General features: G+C 39.4%; 1 long non-coding RNA gene across 1 annotated transcript; it reads right to left on the bottom strand.

Moving 5' to 3' along the window:
- Positions 1-5,854: 5,854 nt before the first annotated feature.
- LOC114715047 (uncharacterized) lies at positions 5,855-19,175 on the bottom strand. Its single transcript, XR_003737513.1, has 3 exons — positions 18,883-19,175; positions 10,466-10,469; positions 5,855-5,867 (listed from the first exon to the last, which is right to left on the bottom strand). It is a non-coding gene; the product is annotated as an uncharacterized LOC114715047 (long non-coding RNA).
- Between the last annotated feature and the right edge of the window lie 639 nt (positions 19,176-19,814).

The following is a 19,814-nucleotide window of genomic DNA, read 5'->3' as shown; positions in this document are numbered from 1 at the left end:
ATGAGTGGGTGGATCGAATGTTTGTGGATTGTGTGTTAAAGAAGTTGCTGAAGTTAAAGAGAGGAGAAGGACGTTTCTTATATATATAGATATATGCATGTGCCGTGGGGTGCTTGGCATGTGAATCTGAATTGTTAGTTTAATTGGACGGTAAGAGTTGATTACAGTTGGTCCTATATATATGTGAGATATTGGGTTTAGGATAATTTAATTGGAAGTATGTTAATCTGGACAAATTCCAGATTTGTTAAGTTGTGTAAGATGCTTATGGGTGTTTTGGATCTGACGATAGTTGAGGAAAAGGTTGTAACCGTGGAGCATTGCTATTATTATTGTTATATTTATATATATATATATATATATTTATTGTTATATTTATATATATTTATAGGCTAGGCGGTGGCCGAACAAAAAGGGAAGAACTGGAACTTGCATATATATGTATATATATCGGTGGATGTTAGCTCTCATGACACTTGAGAGTATAGCATGTAAGATAGTGGAAATAGGAGGTGGTATGGGTGAAATGGATTTGAGGCCAGCGGAGATTAAAGAAGAATAGAGGTATGGGTTCATGGAAATGACATTAAAATAGGGAAGAAAAGGTGAGTTAATTAGATAAATAGTTACTGTTTGGTTTTGAATAAATATGAGCAAATGAAATATTTAGATGCTTATGGGAAAGAGAAAATGAGAAATCAAGATAGGATGATAAGTTTGAATTGTTGATGTAATATTGGTTTAGGTGTTCAAATTATAAAGAGGTTAAGAATGAAATTGGAAGGAGAATAAAGGGATATGGTTTATAATCAGTTATGATTTTTAAGTTATTTAAATGGGGACTTCATATTGTTGATTTGACGTTACATCGAATGGGGAAAAAGAAATTATGAATTGAAGGGTGTACATAGAAGATTTACCTTGAGGTTTGATTGATGAATCTTAAGTGAATTTAATAGAGCATTACGTAAAAGAACTTGAGGTGAATAAGGACGGGTATATATGTGCGTTGGCCAAAGTTGAAAAAGAAATATTTGATATGAATTTGATTGTTTGAGGTTTGATTGAGGTTTCCAATTGGTGGTTGGGAATTTTTAACAGGTAGATTAATAATCATGATATTTATAAATTATTTCCAAGGCACACATTAGGAAAACTTTTAATGACACAACCAATGGTTAATATGGGATAAAAGTTGCAATTAATAGAATTTATGAGAATGGTTATTTGAGGATTGTAAATTTAAAATTAAGGAGATTGAAGGATGTATAGAGGTTGAATTGCCTAGCTTTTCTAGTTGGGTTTCAATATTGATTAGATGAATATATTTGTTGTAGCGTGTGTCTTTGTCAAGAATTAATTAAAAATTAAACTTACTTGATTGAGACTCAAGTAAGCAAACTTGTATGTAAATTATTATAATGGGTGGTGACCAGTTACTAAGTAAAGTAACTGTTTGGGTTGAGATAAAGAGAGAAACCCTCCACAGTGAATATATTGAATAATAAAATTGTCCAAGATGACCAACTATTTGTGCCATATTGCTATTCCAAAGATTAGAACATGTAATCCTTAATTCCTTGCATGAGTTATTAGCCGTGATCACGTGCAGCTGAAAGATATGGGGCCTTATGAGCCATTATTTGTGCAGCCTTCTGTGCCATTACAAGCTTGACCTTATGAGCCATTATTTGCGCGGCCTTACGAGCCATTGTATGTTCGGCCTTACATGCCGTTGATTGCACATTTAGCTAATCAATATGACTATTTGTCATTGCACTTAAATGCTTTTTATGCATAGTTTGCAAGGTTATGTTCCGTATGGCTTGTTTTGCATGCTTTATGTAATCTGCATTTGTATTTGATGGAAATTACTACTATGGGATTCTTTAGAATCTCACCCTCCCATTTATGATGAACAGCGAAGGCTAGTAGCTCGAAGGATAAGGAGGTTGTTTAAGAAGAAGGTGAGTTGGTTGAAGAGTAAAGATGCTTGTTATATTCTGTACATATGTATTAGAATATTTTGATAAGTTAATATTTGTACTATTGTATATGTTATATGGGCAAGTAACCTTACTTGCTTTATATAAATATTATTTTGTATACTTTATAAGGAGGAGAGCACTGCCTGGTGCAGGTATGCACTGTCAACCAAAATGGTTGCTATATTTTTAATATAATATTATAAGATTGCACAGTATGAAATCATTTTAGGTGATAATAGATTAAGTTGAAAGCAAGGTTAAATGTGGATCACTCGTCAGTTATTCTAAAGGTTTGAAATGTTTGATTGACGGATTCCAATGTTGAAAAAAAAAATTTTCCTTGTCTTTTCCCAGGTCAAAAACCTAGCATTTGTGATTCACAAACATTAAAATGATCCTATTAGTATATAGAAAGTTAGGTGTTGCATAGTGTCGATGAGTTGTAATTGCCAAATGGCAATAACCATTGTAGAGAAAACAATAGTACAAGTACATATCGTTGAGATACTATATGAATAAGCTAACTTAAAAATTGTGGAGTCATCTCAATCGATTTGTAAGGTCAAAAGTAGACCTAACAGATCTGTTAATGAAACTTGTAAGAAAGAAACAGATTATAAAAACATCGAGGGGAATGGGACTTAAGCCAACATGAAATTAACAACGATGAAAACCCAACCTTTGTGATTGGAGACCCCATAAAGAAGGTTCAAATGGGAAAAACAAGTCGTCTGTTAGTTCTGCTAGCACTATTATAAATTCATAGTCGCTTCCTATGATGTGAGAAAGTACTAGAATGCATTTCATGGCAAGGATGATCAAAAGCTCTTAATGATTTCATAATCCTATGGGATGGTGTGCTCATTGAAGGTACGCTTAATGAAATCACCTCCATAAATGTGTAGTGGGGCCACTTCCATGAGACTGTGGTGAAATCTCTAGAGCATTCGTTAAGAACCAGACACGCGCATGGCCGTTATAACACACAAAACCACCGTTAATAGCGGAATTTGTGGGGGTCTACTTTGACTCTTAATGCCTCTAGTACACATCAAGAGTTGTTGGTTTGTAGAAGCAGGCTTCATTAACATCTCTATGTACTAAGTGTTATTGGTCTAGGTCTAGTTCATAGTCTAAAAGACACCAGATTCGAAATAGTTATACCCGTGTGTGTAATTCAGATGATAATGTTCCTTTTGACACATGTGGGGGATTGTTGGAGTGTTAGTGTGTGAGTGTGTCAAAAGAAGTCTTGTATTACTCAAGATTGAGAAAACCTTAGTGCTTACTAAGATGTGAGCTTGAGCTAATAAAATGGATGAGAAGAGGAGTCATTAGAACTTACCGTTAGAGATGACCGTTGAAGCATTTATATATCATAATTAATCAGTTTTATTCTTTCATAAACCATATTTAATGGCATTAAAATATTTTAATTCATCTTAATTAATGATTTTAAAAACCGCTCTTTTAATTGTCATTAAAACCATACTTAATCACCATTATGGCAGCCCAACAGTGACATATTATCTGCCTAAAGAAGGCAATGTATGGTGTATGGTCAGATGGGTCAAGTTCTCTCCTCGAGCTCTCCTCCTCTCTCTTTTCTCCTAAGTTTTAAATTTTTGATGTTCTGTCACCTTGCTTCTCGTAAGAAGAGTTCGTTTAATCCTGGGGAGTGCTGTCTTTTATTCTAATCTGTGTGGTGGAATAACTCTTAAGGACGGTGTTTTTGGACATGACTCAAACCATATTTTTATTATTTTTGCAGGTGTTGCCAACAAATCCTACATGATAGCTTTGATGATTTTGTCAAAGAATGATAACTTTGATGATTTTGTCAAAGAATGATGGAATAATGATATAGATTGGCAACCCCATCTCGTGCAATTTACTAATGCTTGTCGGATTTGGAATAGAAACATTTTTTGCTATATTCAGGGTTGAAAAAAAAAAAACACCTACGAGATGAATGGATGGGGTGAATAGGGTAATTGAGCGTGGTTTCAAACTAGCTACTATAAGGGTATTCAAGCTGAGATATGGAAAGAACTTAAAGGAATTCTTGCACAAGAATCTCTTCTCTGGGTCTAGAAGGCGATATTAAATTGGAATGTCTATGGTGATAGGAATACCAAGTTCTTCGATGTGCATACTAATGGGCATTGGAAGGCTAATCAAATAGATGCCATTTGTCCGAAAGATGGTAGCTGGTGCTATGATATTGGAGAAATAAAACAGAAAGGTACTTCATACTTTGCTTCTCTCTTTAATGAAGACACTATGATTCAGACTACATTGACATGCAGGGTTTCTTATCTAGCCATTAGTGATATTCATTTGAGGTCTTGTGCTTGTGACGTCGATGAAGATGAGATTAAAAGTGCTTTATTTATCATGGCGCCTATGAAATCTCCGGGTCATGTTTGTTCGGTATGTTAAAAGTCTTTTTGCCAATTCCTGATCCATTCGTGAGGTAAATGGGACGTTGATTTTTCTTATTCCTGAGAAAGACCCAGCAATGAATTTGAAAGACTTGAGATTTTTCTATTTGCCAATTCCTTATCATTGCTCAAGAAGTCGTTCATTCTATGCGTCTCATGTAAGGGAAGAAGGACTATATGGCAATCAAGATCTTAAGAAGGCATATGACCGAGTCAACTTGAATTTTATGACTAGTTGCTTGAATGAATTGCATCTACCTAGACATTTTGTGGAGACTATTGATGCGTGTATTACCATGGCAGAATTACAGCTTCTTTGGAATGGTAGTAAGGTAAAGTCCTCTAAATCTTCTAGAAGAGTACGACAAGGAGATCCGATGTCTCTATATTTGTTTGTAATTTGCATGGAAAAGCTGGCTCACATGATTCAAGAAAAAGTTCAAGGTGATGAGTGGAAACCAATTAGACTCACCAAGACTCGCCAAGAAAAGTCCTCCACTCTCCAACTTGTTCTTAGCAGATGATATTCTATTATTTTTTGAAGCTTCTCTACAATAAGTAGATTTGATCAATTACTGTCTTGAAGCTTTCAACTTGAGTTCGAGCTTTAAGGTTAATATCTCTAAAACTCGTGTATTTTTCTCTTCTAATATGAATCACAATAGATGCTCAGAGATTAGTAGGACTTTGGGTTTCACTCAAATAGCTGACTTGAGAAAATACTTAGGTGTTCCCTTACATCATAAGAGAGTCAGCAAAGAGACTTTTCAGGAAACTGTGGAAAAAGTCAAAACAAGGATATCTAAATGGAGAATTAATTCGCTCTCTATTAGGTAGAACTACGTTGATCTCTTATGTACTTCTGCTATCCCTAACTATGCTATGCAAACGGCTCTTTTGCCACCTCCCATTTGTGAAAAGTTTGACAAGCTCAATAGGGGTTTTTTTACGGGGTAGTATGGAAGAGAAAAGGAAGACTTCTTTGGTCCCTTGGGATTCTGTTCGCAAGAAAAAAGCAAATGGAGGCCTTGGTTTAAGACATACTGAGCTGCAAAATCACGCCCTTCTCATGAACTTGGGGTGAGGGGTGGAAACTTTTTAGGTGTCGTGACGACTTATGGGTTAAAGTCATTCATGACAAATATCGCTATGGAAATGACCTCATGCCAAAAATTGATTATAAGAGAGATGGGTCAAGTGTCTGGTCTGGTATTAAGAAAACTTGGTGAAGGATTTCGGGCATACCTGGAGTCTGTAAGTCAGGTTGCCACACGGAGGTCCGATCACGGTGACGGAGTCGGATCTGGGAGACATAGCAAATGCACCGAGCGGGAAAAGATGAGGAATAGAGTACGGAAGGAGTAGTGTGGAGAGGATGAGAAAAACCGTAGTCTCTCACCAACTGATCATGCACCGGTTTTAGTAACTACATGTCCTTTTGAAAAAAGAAAACTACCTCCTCATCTAACCGTTCCCACTTTTAGGCAAAAATACATGAAAAGGCAAAAATTATAGTTAGATACCCATAATTTTTGCTATTCTCATTAGGACCCTAACTGATAATTGGGCTTGGGTCCAATCCACCAAGGGTGGACTGGCCCATTTTCTTACATCTCCCACTCACACTTGATGGATTAGATGTCGCAGGTCTAGTCTCTTCACCTTCCCTCAATTTCATACTTAGTGCTTTGCTGTGACCGTGTGGGCATGACGTCTTCGCTTGGGTCCCTGTACAAGAAATCCCTTTTAAAGGATCAGCACAAGTCACCCTCTCCTTTGTGTAGCTTGAATTTTAAAATTATGCCTAAGATGTCCTAGATTTACTTATATACACTTTTTCATGGTAAATCTAATCCCTCTCGAGTCATTGGTTGACTCAGATTACCATTCTCTTATGTCTAGTATCCACACTTACGACCACAAAATGTCATAAGGGACATGTCACAGACACTAGCATAGGTGTGTATATCACAGTCAATCTTCCTTTCGCCCAAATATCACTTTGAAATGAATCAGTCGCTTTCTTAGCATACTACCTTAGATCGCATCAATCATGACCATAGGACATATGTCAAAGTAGCAGTCACTGAAACATATCTTCATGATATCATCAAAGTCAAAGGACACCAACAGGAGGATAATTCCTCCCTGGGACTCACATAGCAATGAAGCAGGGATCTTTCACTTGCTTCCCTTTTGCGGTTCTCCTAGCACATGTGGTATGAAACACATGCTACAGTGTTACTCTTTTACTATAAGAGCGTATGTCGATTTGGATTTATTATTAACACCGTACAGACTTAGGTCTAGACACACTCAGTATCTAAACCCAAATTCTTCAACTCTGCTCATTGTTATGACGTTGACGTTGAAGAGTTTGTTGTCTGGCTACAGGTATTATGGAAGTGGGATTCTAAACTTTGATCTAGCTTTATCAACGTGGATCTCATCTTGACTTGCTACACTTTAGTCAAGGTGACATAAAGTTTGTGTTTCTTCTCTACCATATCAGCATTCATTGCTGCTTTACTGGTGAACACAAATGTCTCATCTTTGTTCACTCCACCTGAGTGTCAAAGGCGGTTGCCCGTGTGAGAGAGTCAACCTTTTTAACCTGTACGACATACTAGAAATTGTATACTTTCGGACAGACACATAAAGTGATAACGAAATATAATTTCATTAATGAAGCATTCATATTACACTTTATGTATGCCAAGGGCTTGTACATGTTCTTTAAAAACTTTTTCGCCTATTGGCTTTGTCAGAGGATCTGCTACCATACATTTGGTTGAAATGTACTGTACAGTAACAACCTTTTGTGCTATATAATCTCTAACAAAATTATACTTGATATCAATGTGTTTGGTTTTGTTGTGATACTTAGGATCTTTAGTATAAGCTATGGCTGCAGTATTGTCATAGTATGTCATCACCGGATTAGTACTCTTGTTTCCAAACCCAAGGTGTTCTATAAATCTCTTCAGCCATAAAGCCTCTTGCACTGCTGCGGTGCATGCCACAAACTCAACTTCCATTGAATGTAAGGCAATGCACGTTTGCTTCTTGCTACTCTAACATATGGCGCCATTGTTGAGTAAGAAGGTATAACCTGAAGTTGACCTTCGTTCTTCTTCATCTCCGCCTACATCAGCGTCAGAGTACCCAACAAGACGCAGGTCACTTCCTTCATAGCACAGCGCATAATTGGAAGTGCCCTTTAAGTATCTCAAGATCCTCTTCACTGCTTTCTAATGCTTTTCACCGAGGTTAGACTGGAATCTGCTCACCAGTCCCACTGCATAACAGATGTCTGGTCTTGTACACATCATTGCGCACATCAAACTACCAACAGCACTGGCATATGGAACTCTTTCCATCTTCTTTTTGTTAGACTCGGTTTTGGGACACATGTCAGAACTCAAAGCCACTCCAGTAGCAACAGGGGTACTCATGGGATTGTAGTCTTTCATGTTAAATCGCTCAAGAATCTTGTTGATGTAACTCTCTTGTGAAAGAGAAAGGATTCGTTTTGAGCAATTTTTTTGGATCTTAACTACAAGTATATATTCTGCTTTACTCATATCTTTCATTTCAAAATTCGACGAAAGCCATTCTTTAATAGCCACCACCGAATCTAGACTATTTCTGGCTAATAGTATATCGTCTACATATAAGGATAATATGACAAAATTACCCTCAAACCGTTTAATGTAGACACAATGGTCTTCCTCTATCATTTGGAAGTCATATGAGGTTATGCTTTGTGAAACCTCAAATACCACTGTCTGGATGACTGTTTCAATCCATAAATGGACCTTTTAAGTTTACAAACTTTATTTTCTTTTCCTTTTTCAATGAAACCTAATGGTTGTTCCATATAGATTTCTTCATCTAGATCACCATTCAGAAATGCGGTTTTTACATCCATCTGATGTAATTCTAAATCTAAACTGTTTACTATTGCCAGAATAAGTCTAATAGAATTGAAACGCACAACAGGTGAGAATGTATCTTCATAATCTATTCCTTCCTGTTGTGTGTACCCCTTTGCCACTAATCGAGCCTTGTATTTGTCAATTGATCCATCCATTTTTCTTTTTATTTTGAGAACCCACTTGTTCCCAATGGCTTTATGCCCTTTTGGAAAATCAACTAATACCCAAACTTGGTTCTTTTTCACCGAGTCCATTTCTTCTTCCATAGCTTTCATCCATTCATCTTTCGCAGGACTTGACAAGGCCTCTCATACAGAACGGGGCTCATCATCCCCTTCTGGAGTAACTAAGAGAGATTCGCCTTCTATTTGAAAGCGTCTTTTGGGAACACTTTCCCTGTTACTCCTTCTGACAGAAGCTATTTACTTATCTTTCTTTCTTTGTTCAGGTCTTGGTGTTGACCTTTCTTGGCTCCCACTCAGATTGACACACCTAGACGATTCTGGTCTGTCAATTTGTTCTGCACTGACTTGTTCCTGTGTCTCATAAAGAGATACAGTATGGTCAATATCTCTTCTATTAGGAAATTCAGTCTCAATGAATGTGGCATCTCTTGATTCCATTTCAGTCACTGTTCCATCTTCGTTTTCACTTATGAAAACGTATCCTTTAGATTGTTCAGAGTACCTTATAAAGATACACTTCTTTCCTCTAGGACCTAATTTCCCATGCTTGTGGGAATCATCATGAACATATGCCGCTGACATCCAGGGTCTTAGGTGTAAAACACCCTTCCTCAAAAACATTATAAACTCATTATCAAGTCACTACTATGGTAGAAAAAGAAAGTTGTTAAAATGAACTACCATAGTAGAAAGAAATTTGCGTAATTTTAGAAATTGACTTTCAAACTCGGGTCAAATCCAAACTCTGTTGCATGCAACTAAAATCATTCATTCATATCCACTGGGCCTCCGAGCCTCCGGCCCGGGTAACAACATACATCAAAATCAGTCCATCCAATTAATTTTCAACCATGTAACAAAGTTTCATAAAATAATAGAAATGGCCTCCGGCCAACTAAAACGAGGAGATAACATATTCTCCAATTTACAATATGGTCGGGTAATCAAAATATTTCAAAAGCAGTCCTAAATGTGGCAATATATACTAGCCATACATATACAAGTGCTAGAGGCCTAAAGCTAACCAAGCTCAAGCCTCTGCGTCTCTTCCCAATGGCCCACGCCCGGAACCTTCACCTGAAAATATTGTAAACCACGGGGTGAGACAAAGTCCCAGTAACCAACCATTCCAATTCAAGGTACTACTAAATAGGTGCTCGTGAGGTGTCAAGTGGGGCATTTCCCAAGTAATATAATAAATGATAGCCACAACAATTCATGCAAGTGTAATGATGCAATTCCCATCAACTATATCCCTCACTTCGGGGGATTTTCAAGAGCTGAACCCGGCCTATCCCTCACTATGGGCGACGTAAGGAGCCATAAAAGGCCTATCCCTCACTCTGGAGGACGTAAGGAGCCAAAAGGCCTATCCCTCACTATGGGAGACGTACTGAGCCAACCATCATGCATTAATGGAGGCCTTACCACGTGGTAGTAACTATCAAAAACTCTCACCAATTCCCAATTCATGCATCATGCTCAAACCATAATCAAATAGTAATTGAACATTTCATAAGTAACTTCATTCAGTGGCATATCCTTCACAATTTCAAGATTCATTCATCATCAATCGAAACCCCACAAGACGGTTTTCCTTTTTATACACAACATACACTTTGAACATAATTACTACTTGGAGCACAAAACATAAATCTACTCACAATACCATAGAAGCAAGTACTAAGGATTGGAAAGTGGTTACCTCTCGCCTGAGCAAGGAATAACAAACCAACAATGTGGTCCCGTGCACCAACAAGACTCACAATCGGTCTACACAAGCACACAAACACACAACCATCATGTATTAGCTTTCAAACTAATAATGTGGCCAAAACAACATTTGGGGACACAAAATTCCTAGCTTCAATCAAAACTCTACCCAACTCAAAGGGTATACCCATCAAAACAACACTCCAAAGTCATAAAAGTCTATTAAAACATCAAGTCCCCTTTTCAAGCATCAATTAGAGTTCAAACCTCAAGGACCCACTATAGGAATTCAACCTCCAACATCCCATTTGAACAATTGAAGTCTTAACAACAATCTAAACCGATCAAACATCCAATTTAACCCTCCTTAACATAACCCAATTCACAAAACTCAGAATCAACCTCTACATTATCATCCTCAATCCCAAATCTCCCATTTCCATAAACCCTAGCTTCAAAAACTCAAGATTCTTTAAATCCAAGAAAACTACACCGATTAAATACTTAAACTAACCCAAAGCAATCAATTAAACTCAAAACAATCAGTCAAAAACCTCAGTTCCATCACAACTTAGAAAATCCTAGGGTTTCACCACAAATCCTTATAAATTCCAAGAAAGAAGATAGATTAGAGGTTAAAATCACTTGAGGTAATGGATCCTTAGAAATGTCTTTCCCAAGCCTCAACACCAAAACCCTAGCAGAGCTCCTCTCTCCTCCTTCAGATTTTCTAATTTTCGTTCAACTGAACCCTCCAGCGTCTATATAGATTCGACACCTTTCGCCGCGGCGAACTAATCCCGAGAGGGATTACTCGCATGAAAACCCTACTTCGCCGCGGCAAACTAATCCCGAGAGGGATTACTCGCCTGAAAACCCTACTTCGCCGCGGCGAACTCCAACCATCGCCGCGGTGAAAGCTTCTCGAGAGGGAACTCTCGCTCGCCCAGAAAACATTCGCCGCGGCATACCCCTACCTTCGCCGCAACGAAACCTCCCCGAGAGGGAAACCCTACTCACCTGAACAACTTCGCCGCGGCCAAACCTGCCTGAAAGACAACCCCCCCTAGAACTCATGTTTCACTGCGGCGAAGAGAGGGGTACATTCACCTATTCCTCCAACATACCTCAAATCCAACCCAAACACCAAGATCAAGATTAAATTGCTAATCTATCCTCAAAATCAACCAAAAGAGGCTATTAAAACCCGATAAAACTCAAGACGTTACATTAGGACACTTAGATCCAGTTTGCATTTTGTCCATAATTCATAGGGTGTGGAAGCGACTGATTTTGAGGGCACACGGTTAAGTATGAAGGTTGCCGTTAATAAAGCATCACCCCAATATGAAATTGGTAGGTTTGCTTGAGCCATCATAGACCTAACCATGTCTAGAAGAGTTCTATTGCTCCTCTCAGCCACTCCATTCTGTTGTGGAGTGCCAGGGATAGTCAGTTGTCTAATTATCCCTTTTTCCTCACAGAGCTGTTTAAATTGATCAGATAAATATTCATGACCTCGATCTATACATAATGCTTTAATTTTACTGTCCATTTGATTCTCTACCTCATTTATGTATCGTCTAAAGCACTTAAGAGCTTCAGACTTATGCGAGATCACATAGACATGACCATATCGTGAAAAATCGTCAATAAAGGTAATAAAATACCAAGCTCCGTGTCTCGCCCTCACACTCATCAGACCACAGATATCAGAATGGATTAATTGCAATGGATTTTCAGCTCTTGTTCCCTTACCGAAAGGTTTTCTAGTTGCCTTACCAGCTAGACAATTTTCACATAAGGACATTTCTATGTTAGGGATTGCGCCCAACATTCCTTCTTTTGCCAATTTAATCATTCTATTTTGATTAATATGTCCTAGTCTAGCATGCCAGATATTCATATCAGGATTGCTTGAAGAAATAGCAAAACAATCGTGAGCGTTAAAACCAAAACAAGATCCACAATAAAAAATTTCTGGAATCTGAATGCTAAACCATAAAGTTCTGAGTTGAAGAAAATGTCTGCAACTTTGCTATGAAAATTAACATTAAACCCAAAGTCTAATAAGCAAATAACAGAAATTAAATTTCGTCAGATGTCGGGAGCATGAAGCACATCATGGAGTATCAAGGTCTTTCCACCACGCAAAGCAAGTTTACAGGTGCCAATGCCTCGAACCTCGATTCTCGCATTGTTCCCAACGTAAAGCCACTTGCTTTGATATGGCAACTGACGGTATCCCACGAAGGATCCCCGATCCCTGCTTACGTGGTCTGTGGAGCCTGAGTCTATAATCCAAGAAGAAGAAACAGGTTCTGTTAGAAAAACAGTACTAGAAACATATGAAACATGTGAATTCACATAATTCACTAATACCTTTTCGCTTTCAGCCTGTTTGGAACAGTCACGTGCGAAATGGCCCATTTATTGGTAGGCGAAGCATTTGACCTTCTTCAGGTCTAGCTTCTTCTTCCCACCTTTCTTTCCCTTCTTCTTGAATTGTTTCTTGCCCTTTTTAAATTGAGGACCGCCCTTCTTCCCTTTCTTTTGGGGCTTCTTGCCCTTTTTGAAATTGGGCTTAGATTGGGAAGTACCAGCATCCTCAGTCAAATAGGTTTGTCCAAAGCTCTTGTAAGCCTCTAGACGTTCATCTTCCAGCTCCAGATGCTTAGCTACATCATTAAAAGTGATTATGTTTTCATTGTAGGTTAGGTTGACTTTCATGTGCTCCCAACTTGCAAGGAGTGACCTGATGACAGCCTACACTTGCTGCTCATCAGACAGGTTATGTCCAGCTTCCTTCAGCTTCATAGGATTGTTTGGCTTGAGCTTATAGGTATCGAACTTAATCGTCAACCTTCTAAGCTTGGTTGTAGAGACTCCGCCAAACTTATCCTTCAATGCTATCCACATGGCTTGTGCAGTTTTTTGTGACTCAAATTTGCACATCAGGTCGTCAGTCATGGAGCTCAAAAGTGTGATTCTCGCTATGCTATTCTTCTTTTTCCAGGTTAGATATGCCTCTTGGTCTCTCCTATGCTGGACCGTGTTGCCAGCTTCAGGTTCAACCATAGCAGTGGTGAAAGGCTCTATCGCATCCTGTTCTTCTAGGATATACTGGACCTTTTGGTGCCAGATGTCCCAGTTGTCCCCGTTAAGCTTTTCCCTTTTGTTCAATTCAGCAATTATGTTCTTGGTTGCCATTCTTAGTTCTGTGACAAATCTATCCCACATTAATCTATGTTCTCTTTAAAGAGAGCCGAACCAAAGAACATTTCAGTTATATAGCACAATGAAGTATACAATGTAATGTGCCTATATTATCCTCGATCAGTAAATAATGAAATTACAAGATCTATGATCAGGAGAATACGTTTGTACCTCCCATCACACAGATACTAGTAATTATCATTATATTCTATCAAGAATATTATATAAGCACTTCAAAAATGTAACCTTTAGAAGTCTTATCTTCTAAAAGCTCCCACTTATAAAAGGCATACACATGATATTCACAAATAATCATACAACAATAATTCAAGTAATTTCATTAAATGAAATAGCATACTTAGTCTGTTTACAATGCATGAAACCACAAACTTAAGGCGAATACAAATATTACATCATTTGATATGAACATAAAGGTAATCAAGCATTGCTTTTTTTAGGCTTCTAAGTTTACGCGTTTTGTTCATAAAGGAGGACACTAGCTCTATGGCCCAAATCCAGTAAGACTTTCTTATGGGTTTGCCTTTAGGTCCGCCTCTAACCCTTATTGCTCTTATGTACTCCATTATGACTCTAAGGTAGAATTCGGTATTCTTCTTATCGGTCATGTAATGGACGTAGCTAGCGAGCACGCCATTGATGCCTTTTATGTTTGTTAATTTAGCTGCATCTCTTTTAGCTATTCTCATAGCTAAAGCAGGGGTATAGGGTTGATCCACCTCTTCGCCATCCTCTACTTCGGTTTTATTGGGAAGATCTAGTGAATCATTACAGACCAAATGAGGTTCGATACGGAGGGGTTCAGTGGGGAATAAAGATTCTGACTCAGGTCCAGAATCCATTAACTCCTCCGGGACTTCTTGAGGAACCTCTTCAGGGTCCTCTTCAGGATCCTCATCCTCTAGTTCATGTTTTGGAACTGCATTATCCATGTAAAAGTATTCTAATGAACCATCTTTGATATTTTCAGTGCTACTAGAAGCCTCTTGCTTCATTTTCACCTAGAACAAAATAATTTAAATTATTTTGAATATTCTAGAATTTATTTCCGCATGAAAATACCAGAAAATATACTGAAAATACTCACAAATAGATCCTTAATTGTCTCCAAAATTATCAAATTATATATCAAAATGAAGATATTGATTTTAGGGATTTTTAGAGACAAACCGCACCTCAAACAGACCTCGCACGCACCTACACGCGCCCCTATAAGGAAAATTTTGAGAAAAATGAAAAAAAATATATTCCCCACTCGCCTTATTGGCGTGTGTACTACATGCGCCACCCTGCAGATTGCCGGAGGTGACACGCACCGTTCCGGCGGCCTCTACGCGCCATCACCTTTCAGGTGGTGGTCCCCACGTGCCAAGGTAGGGTGCCATGTGGTAGAATGCGCCACGTGGTGCTGCTGGGTCAAAAAAACGTTTTTTTTTTTAAAGTATACGCCCTTTTTTTTTTTTATGATTTTGGTCTGGGCTGGATCCTGCCTCCAGCCTAGTACACCCCCTTTTTTTTTTTTTTGTCTAGGCTGGATCCTACGTCCAGCCCAGTACATGCGTTTTTTTTTTTAATAGGAGGGGCCGAAACGACGCCGTTTTGGCCCCTGGAGGTCTCCTTCAACCTCCAGCTGGGTCGCCTTGACCCGGCTTCTGCAACCGGTCCGTCGGACCCGATTTCTTCTCTCCTCCGTATCTCGGCCGTCCGGTGTCCGTTTTTAGTGTACTTTATATCATTTTCTTTGTTTTTTCGAGTTCTACACAATGGGATAAATTTTGAAGCCTAAAAACTTGATTTTAAGAAACCCAAAAATGAACAAGCGTACAGCCAAAAGAATATACTGTATAAAATGAATTTCACGGAGGCAGAGAAGCAACCCAATATGTCTAAACATAAATATAAGACACAAAAACTATCATACTGAAAGTAAAATGGAAGATTTACATAATATATTGAAGCAAATCGCAAGTTACTCAGACCGAACAATTAGAAAAAAATACTGATATGAAAACTCACGCCACAGAATCAACAGGAAATATCACTCGCTCTGATACCAATGAAGGATTTCGGGCATACCTGGAGTCTGTAATAAAGTCAGGTTGCCACACGGAGGTCCGATCACGGTGAAGGAGTCAGATCTGGGAGACACAGCAAATGTACTGGGCGGGAAAAGATGAGGAATAGAGTACGGAAGGAGTAGTGTGGAGAGGAGGAGAAAAACCGTAGTCTCTCGCCAACTGATCATGCACCGGTTTTAGTAACTACATGTCCTTTTGAAAAAGAAAACTACCTCCTCGTCTAACCGTTCCCGCTTTTAGACAAAAATACATGAAAAGGCAAAAATTACAGTTAGATACCATAATTTTTGCTATTCTCATCAGGACCCCAAATGATAATTGGGTTTGGGCCCATTTTCTTACACTTGGGCTAAGGTGGAGTAGGGTATTGATTAAACCATAGGTAATTCTAGTGTACGATGGAAGTGGGAGGGTAATGGCAATTTCACAGTTAAATTAGCCTACGAGCGACTGAATAGCATTGACTTGGCTAATGATACTCTATGGGACAAACTCTGGAAACTGAGAATACCACAGCGATGTAGATCCTTCATGCAGCTAGCATCTCGCAAAAGTCTTCTCACTAATGCGGCTAGAAGAAGGCAGGTTTGAGTGATACTGACTTGCGTCCTGTCTATAGTAGAGAAGTGGAAGACCTTGCTCATGTTTTGCGAGATTTCAGTGGCACAAGATCCCTCTGGAAGAAGTTAGCGCATCCTTCTATGTGGAGGCACTTTTGTTCTCTAAGCTTCTCTGACTGGCTTCGACGGAACATTACTCAAAAGAAAGATAACGGTGAGGAATGGGGATCTCTTTTTGCTGTAATTTGCTGGTGGATTTGGCGATGCAGAAACCTTGTTATTTTCGAAGGACAAAAAGTACACAATGAAGCATTTATTGCTAACTCTCTGGCAATAGTTGTTAGCATGTATGAGCTTCAAGTTCGTTTGAAGTGAGTTCGCATACCGGGGTTACAACGTGGAGCAGTGCAGGAACTACGGAAACCTCCCGAAGATGATTGGATCACGGTGAATGTGGATGGTGGCTTCTCATATTCAAACCACCCCAATGCTTGTGGTGGTCCACTAAGAAATGATAAAGGAGATTTTCTCCGAGTTTGTCGTATGGACAATGGCGACGCTCTCTTACCTGAACTGTGGGGCTGTCTTCACGAACTTAAGATTACATGGGATGAAGGATATAGACAAATGATCTTGGGGTCTGATTCTTCTACTGCTATTGAACTTTTCTACCGAACCTGATGAGAGGGATGGTGATTATGGTACACTTCGAGAGATTAGAGCTATGATAAGCACCTAAATCCCGCACTGATAAACACAAGGAAAGAAATATCTTCTAATAGAGAAATGCAGCAAGAATCTCACGGCACTTACTAATAGACCAAGGGAGAATCTCCAATTTAAGAAAACACTCTGTAATATTTCGATGCTTTATTCATGTGCTCAAGAGCTATTTATAGCAGCTTACAGAGGTAGAAAGAAATCTAATGAAAATCTGGAAAGTACTGATAACAGAATGATAATTCCTAATTCTACGGGAGTGGTTATTCCCCCTTATTTCTCAACAGAAAATACTGGCATATAAATCAATGAATTTTCAAAATAATTCAAAATATAATCAACTCAAACCCCCTTGATTTTCTCTGGTTCGTTTCCTAGAATAAGTCCACTTCACCAACGGTTTTGGTTTCTGGTGGGTACTATCATTACCCCCCCTTCAAAGGTCGACTTGTCCTCAAGTTGAAACTGTGGAAATTGCGTAGCAATTGTGTCATAATTCTCCCAAGTGGCCTCTTCTATAGGGCGGTTAGCCCATTGTAGCAGTAACTCTAGTGTGTTTGGAGGGGTCCAGCGATGATCTAATACTTTCAGCGGTGTGAGGAGTAATTCTAGTTCAGATGACAAGGGAAGTGGGGCTGGTGTAATTAGAGCCTCAATTCCCACAGCTAGTCGTAACAGGGAAACATGAAAGACTGGGTGGATTTTAGAGTTTGAAGGGAGCTCTAGTTCATAGGCCACTGGACCGATCCTTCGTATGACCTTGTAAGGGCCAAAGAATCTGGGAGAGAGTTTTTCAAACCGCCGTTTTGCTACAGTTTTTTGTCTATATGGTTGAAGGCGCAACCAAACAGCATCCCCAGGAGCAAATTGGAGATCCCTCCGGTGCTGGTCCTCTTGTTGTTTCATACGGTTTTTAGCTTTCAACAGGTTGTCTCTGAGGATCCTAAGCATGGCATCCCTCATTTCTAGCTGTTCTTCGAGCTCCACAACAACAGTTTCCCCTTTTACATAAGGTAGGATGGAGGGTGGATCCCTACCATACACAAGTTTAAATGGTGTGTTGTTGGCAGCTACATGAAAGCTCGTGTTGAAAGAATATTCTGCCCAACATAAATAATTACTCCACATTTTAGGCTGCTCATGAATGAAACAACGGAGATAGGTCTCCAAACAGCGATTCACCACTTCAGTTTGACCATCGGATTGTGGGTGGTAGGCGGTACTCATATTTAAGCGGGTTTGGCTTAGGCGGAATAGTTCTTGCCAAAACGTGCTCAGAAAGAGGGAGTCACGGTCTGAAACGATCGATCGGGGCATACCATGAAGCCGTACTATTTCTTTGCAAAATAAGTGAGCCACAGATTTGGCTGTATAGGGGTGCGAAAGGGCTATGAAGTTAGAATACTTGCTCAGGCGGTCTACAACGACCAGAATCACATCAAAACCCCTAGACTTTGGTAGGTTGGTGATAAAGTCAAGGGATATATCCTCCCAAATCTGTTCTGGAATAGGGAGTGGTTGTAGTAAGCCCGCAGGTGCCAGAGTTTGATACTTGTTCTGTTGACAGGTCACACATCTCTGAATATAATGCTTCACATCTTGCTTCATTCTTCGCCAATACAAATGAGCACATAATCGTTTTAATGTTTTCAGATAACCTCCATGGCCCCCTACCAGAGTAGAATGGGCTTCCTCCATCAACTTAGCTCGCAAGGTGGAATGGTGTGGAATGACCAGGCGGGATTTATAGTAGAGTCTGCCATTCACGAGGCTGTAGTTAGATGTAGGATTGGGATTATGCTACAAATCATCAATTATAGCCTTTGTCTCCGGATCTTCCTGTAACGCCTGAGGTAGCTGCTAGAGCTCCTCCACCATAGGAATGACAAGTTGGAAGAAATCAGCTTGTTGGGGCCGTCGGGATAGTGAATTAGCAGCAGAGTTGTTTTTTCCTGATTTGTAAGTGATAGTAAAATCGAACGGAAGTAGTTTAACCAAGAGCCTCTGTTGAGATGTAGTTACAAGGCGCTGGTCCAACAAGTGTTTCAAGCTGCTATGATCAGTTTCCACGAAGAAATGGTGCCCTAGTAAATAGTGCCGCCACTTTTGAAGAGCCAGAACCAAGGCAAGTAGTTCTCGGTCGTACGTGGATTTGTATCGGTTGTTAAAACTGAATCCTTTGCTAAAGTAAGCAATTGGGTGACCTTCTTGCATCAATACAGCTCCTACCCCATCCATGGAAGCGTCACAAGCTACCGTGAATGCCTGCTGGAAATTAGGAAGTCTCAAAACAGGGGTAGTAGTCAGCGCTTGCTTTAGAGCTTCGAAGGCCTCCTGTGCACGTCCTGACTAAGAGAAGGCCCAGGAATCAATGAGAGGTCTAGCAATCATCCCATAATCCTTAACAAAGTGCCTGTAATAACCAGTGAGGCCCAGGAATCCCCTTAGATCTTTAACATTCTGAGGCGGTGGCCAATTAATTACTGGTGCTATTTTTTCAGGGACCACCTCCACGCCATTATTAGAGACAATGTGGCCCAAGTAATCAATTTTTGTCTGACCCAGGAAGCACTTCTTGGCATTAGCATAAAAGGAATGCTGCTGTAAAATCTGAAAAACACAACGGAGATGCTCCAAGTGTTGTGGAAGGGAGGAGCTATATACCAGTATATCATCAAAAAATACAAGTACAAATTTCCTTAAAAAGGGTCGAAACAAATAATTCATGACAGATTGGAAAGTGGCAGGTGCATTGGTAAGGCCAAATGGCATTACTACAAATTCATAGTGCCCTGAATGAGTTCTGAAGGCAGTTTTCGGAATATCAGATGGAAGCACAAGTATTTAGTGATACCCTGACCGTAAATCAATTTTTGAAAAATAGGCAACCGCATGCAATTCATCCAGCAATTCATCAATATTAGGAATAGGATACTTATCTGGAACCGTCAGAT

The sequence above is a fragment of the Neltuma alba genome, unplaced genomic scaffold (genome assembly GCF_004799145.2).
Source record: "Neltuma alba isolate B1F8T4 unplaced genomic scaffold, ASM479914v2 tig00011573_pilon, whole genome shotgun sequence".
Taxonomy (NCBI): domain Eukaryota; kingdom Viridiplantae; phylum Streptophyta; class Magnoliopsida; order Fabales; family Fabaceae; genus Neltuma; species Neltuma alba.
The sequence above is the reverse complement of the archived record's forward strand: the minus strand, read 5'-3'. Positions and strand labels throughout refer to the sequence as shown.